Source organism: Ictidomys tridecemlineatus, chromosome 6 (genome assembly GCF_052094955.1).
Source record: "Ictidomys tridecemlineatus isolate mIctTri1 chromosome 6, mIctTri1.hap1, whole genome shotgun sequence".
Lineage (NCBI taxonomy): Eukaryota > Metazoa > Chordata > Mammalia > Rodentia > Sciuridae > Ictidomys > Ictidomys tridecemlineatus.
The window spans coordinates 102,358,549-102,363,400 of NC_135482.1; the positions used below are offsets into that span (position 1 = coordinate 102,358,549).

General features: G+C 40.4%; 1 pseudogene; it reads right to left on the reverse strand.

The window, feature by feature from the left end:
* Nucleotides 1–233: 233 nt before the first annotated feature.
* On the reverse strand, nucleotides 234–2,464 carry LOC144365084 (protein tyrosine phosphatase domain-containing protein 1 pseudogene; annotated as a pseudogene).
* Nucleotides 2,465–4,852: the final 2,388 nt, after the last annotated feature.

Consider the following 4,852-nt stretch of genomic DNA (forward strand, 5'->3'; position numbering starts at 1 on the left):
GAAGATTGAAATCAGTGCCTTGCACATGCAAGACAGGCGCTCTACCACTGAGCCACAACACAGCCTAAGCTCAAGGATATTTTTTAAAAAATAATTTCCCTAAAAAAGATCATTCTAAGCACAAGACAACAGCATTAAAAATAAAGTACTATGAGAAAAAGTAGTTCTACAAACTTCACCTTATTCATAGATGAACAGAAATGTTATCTTGATATTTAGGCCTGACATACTCATCATGAGGAGAAATTTACCTTCACAAGAGGCCTGGCTTGGGGCTCTTTTGTCATTTTTTCCCCACCCAAAACGTGCTTAAATATTTTCTTCAGGACTTTGTAAACTATTGGTCCATTCTCCGAATCAAAACTAACCTTAGTTAAAACCTCAATGATGTGAACAAGGCAATCTTCCTCCACCTCCATGGGAATTTCTTCAGGTTCACTATGCAATGCAACACACAAAGGATAGTCTGGTGTTGTCCCTTCTCTAATAAGAACAGGGTTTCAGTGGCCCCTGTGTGTCTATCAACCAACGTGTCCACATCCTCTTTGGAGATTATAGGCTCCTTTAGTTGCTCCACCAAAGACCACATCAAATGACCCAGGATGAAAGGATCTCTCTCACCACATGTTCTTTCCCACGCTCCACTTTGGAAATTTAGTTCTTTCTGACACATTTCTACCTTCCTTTTCACTTAATTCTTTTCTATAAACTCATTTATATTTGTCAGAGATTTGGCTGCCAGTATCCTCCTTGCTTTAACAGTCAATTCAGATGGCAAGTCAACATGTGGCACTGTTTCAGACAGACCTTTGCTCTTCTGGGTTTTCGTCCAATCAAGAGCTGTGTCTTGAATGAAGAATGAAGACACCAGATGAAGCTTCTGCCTGGAAGGCTGCAGCAGGTCCTGCCTTCCTCTTCCACAGAGCCTGGGCCCCAACCACTGTGTGGTTCACAACGGCAGAGGGCCACTTGCTGATGAGAAGGGTTTAGATCCTTATGGAGATTTGCAAAGTTGGTGTAACTGGTTCCCCAGTATTGCATGAATGTGAAATAACCACAGAGAAGGTTCTACTTCATTGTACTTTTGAATGTCTCTCCCTCAAAGAAGTGGTGTTTCATCATCCTTGGATCTTTCCAAACCTCCACACTTAGAGTGACTCCAGAAAGAAAATGTGTTGCCAACCAATGCCTCCTCTGGAAATCTAGTTCTCTAGATGTTGAGTCTCCACAATGTTTGATGGGCTTCTGCTGCTGGAGGTTGTAGCCCAACACGTCCTGGGCAGGAATGGTGTCCCCTCTTGCTCCAGGAGAGTTTTGTTCCTCTTTAACTCTGAGTCACTGTACCTGAATTGCCTTTTTGGATGGGTCACTGGACATCCTGCCTCTTCCAAAGGGGGTCAAACTCTTGCTCATTGGAAAGAATCATCTCATTTCTCATACTCTGCCACCACTTCAGTAGGGTTAAATGGGTCTGATGCCTCACTCTTGTGCTTCATTAACTCTTCATCCAGCCACATTGTCATAATCTCAGTCATGTTCTTTTCAATTTCAGCAGAGAGTTCAGGTGCTTTCACCATGACCTGCATCACCACTGGCCTGTTTTCAGCAAGGAATTTGCAGACCAGTTGGACAATTTGGGGCACATGTTCAGAAGTCATGACTCCTAACCATGAATCAGATGATGGTGGCAAATTAGGTACTAGACTAATGTGACAGCATATGCTTTAGAATCACAGAAAGAGAAAATATTGTGTGAGAGGAGTCAGAGTGAGTAAATTGTTGTACACATAGCAGTTGTCCTCTGGTTTGTGTTGAATTGGGTCACTTAGTCTGCAGAAATATAATTGCTTGGTCAGCAGTCATTCTTGTTGCAGAAACTAAATAACTTGCTATTAAAACACCTGTCTCGCTAAGCCCTGTGTGATGATAGATGATAATTTTTCCTTCCTGTAAGACAAATGTCATCATCTTTACCATATCTAAATGGTGGTAGGAGATGCTACTCCATAATCCTTCCATCCAAAATTGTAGAAATAATGCCACCCTCCATGAATGCTTCAGAAAGGTATGTGTAACCTTTTTCCTTCCACAGCTGCTAGCGTCCTTACCAGGGTGATGTAGGTTGATTATTGATTTTAGACCATGACTGAGGACCTGGTCCATGATGTGGTACTTCTCCAGGAGAGCCATGACGTGGATATTGTCAGTGACCCAGGATAAATAAAAATTTTAATGTCTTGCTCCTGCTCACTCCAGCAGGCTGCATTCTCACATTTGCATGCTCTACCACCACACTCCATGGAACACATCAGTGTCAAGGGATGTCATGTCCATACAAGCTCTCCACTTTTGTGTACTTCAGTGTTGGATGTTCTGAATTTCCTTTCATGTTTGAAGTATGCCCACTATTATTCACCAACATGGAATATTGTTCTTCATTTGAAGGCAAGACTCCTGCAGCCATGGTAGTTTCTTTTGGAGCTTTGCTGTCACTGTCAGGATCCAGAGCCCTTTGAGCCAGTGGCTCGCTCATCATCCAGAGCCCAGTGGTGCAAGCGGACAGGCAGAGCTGGCTACCGCAGGGGTGCTACCTCTGAGGGTCTGCAGAAGCATACCTCGCAGGCCACTCCTCACTACCCTGGGTGGACAGTGAAGTTCAGCCCAGTACATAGGCAACACACTCCTCTGTAGGCCACATATCTGCAAATCTGTGTTTATACATGTTTCTGGAATGGCCCTCTGTACTCTCCAGTCCTTTTTTATATGGTGTGTCTAGGTCAGGTTTCTCAGTAAGTACAGTCAAGGGGCTGGTTTGTGTGCTGTCATCTCAAGCTCAGCTGTGAGCGAAGACCCACTGTGAGCTCCTCACCTTGTTCTTGGTGGTATTCGGTTCCTCCTTTGTGGCCTCTCCGTGAACTGACAGAAAAAAAAACTGGCCTCATTTGTGGGAATGGGCTGGAATTCTTGTGTTACCATCTTCTTAACATGTAATTGTTCCAATCTGGAAGATGCAGACATTATTAGAAGATTCAGAGGGCGAGGGTTGAGCAATAGGAGCAGACATACTTATCAGAGCTCCCAATAGTGGCCATAACCAAAAGCTTAGCAAGTAAACTTTAATGTTTTTATTAAAGTGTGTGTGTGTGTGTGTGTGTGTGTGTGTGTGTTTAAATCATGATCAAACTTAAATTAATTCAGGTAAAACATGATTTTAGCAGAGTCTCTTTTGATAGTTATTAAACACTCACGCATCAGACTTCTTTTTCTATAGTATCTCTACTTACTTTTGGTAGGGCTGACACAAGTGTGCATCTCATGGTATATTAAAAGAAGATATTCTTAAAGAACCTTCTTTCCTTTGATATGTCCATGTTGGCTGTGTTTTGGTTGTACTTTCCAGACAGGTGTTTAAGAGCAAAAACAGACCTTGTTCCTATTAAGGTCTCCTGAGATTCCTCTAAGTTCTCCCTTGGGAACTTGTGAAAAGCCTTTTGGCTTCTTTATCTCCTTGACTGGTTGTGCTGTCTGCCAGGAAGTGTCAGGGTCTTGCTGACAACACCTGGCTTCCCTTGGAAGTATCAGGGACATCTTCAACAATCCTCCTCTTTGCCTAATGTATACTGATTGACTTCCTGTTGTCGAGGAACCTTGATCAGGACATCGGGTTACTCACCAGGTTTGCATAGACTTTAGAAGGGTTCTGTCATTTCCTGAATCCTGGATGACTTTAGAATGCAAGGGCCTAAAAATTGGTGCTCTTTCCTTAGTTCTTTTACTTCCATGGCTTTGATCTCCAACATTTGATTTAAAATATTGAGGTCACTTTCACCACTGTTGAAGTGCAAGTAATAGTTTTAGCTTTAATATCTGTAATTTTTACCATTACCCCTTTCATTAATTGGGGTCAGTATTAGTGCTAAAGGTCAGCATTATAGTCTATCTATCCTGTAATTGAGGGTTTGTTATCTCAAATTAATCCAGGTTGTATTGTTAGTAATAGTTCTCCTGCAAAACACCAAAAGGCAATGGTAATGATATTGTATAAGGCAAGTACAAAGCAAAATTTTTACAAGCAAAACAAATCCATTGTGTATAATAATTTTGAAAATCAGATGGAATACATAACCCATCAGTTAAATTTGCCTTGTTTTCAGATTATTGTTATTATTATTTTAGGTTATCAGTGTCTAATCTTTTAATCAGAGTAGCATGGCTTGGAAAGCCAAGTCTTTGACACATTTAATTATATTTTTTCTTAAGGTGATGATCATAATGCTATTAGGATCACAGAAATATAAACCTGGAAAATTACTAATATTTTTAGTTTGGAGGACATCTGATTTGTAGTGTGATTCTTAAGCTTTTGCATTTTAGTAGGCACCAATATATATACAGTAGATGTTTTAATAAGTAGAAGGAATATATTATAAAATAATGGTGAAGTATAGTAGAGTAAATACATAAACAAGTAACAGAGTCCTTTATTATGATTTTCAAGCATTATGTACAGGACATAATATAATGTGCTCTGCTCTTATAAGACTGTCAGGAGAGTAGGTTTTATTCCTCCATTACCAGCACAGACATGAGTAATGTGCTGCACTGCGGTGTAGCTATAATGACACTTGGCAAGAGGAGATTTTAATTTCCATTGTGGGACTGCCATCATATATGCTATCCAGCGTTGGTCCAAACATCATGTGTTGTATGCCTATGTATACATGATAATTTATTTCTCTTTTTTAAACTTATCATTTCATGTTTCATACTTCTCCATGTTGTTATTCTTAAAATGTCCCTAATAGTTTTGCTCTATTATGTTAAGGGAATAAACCATAATTTTGAAAATAAT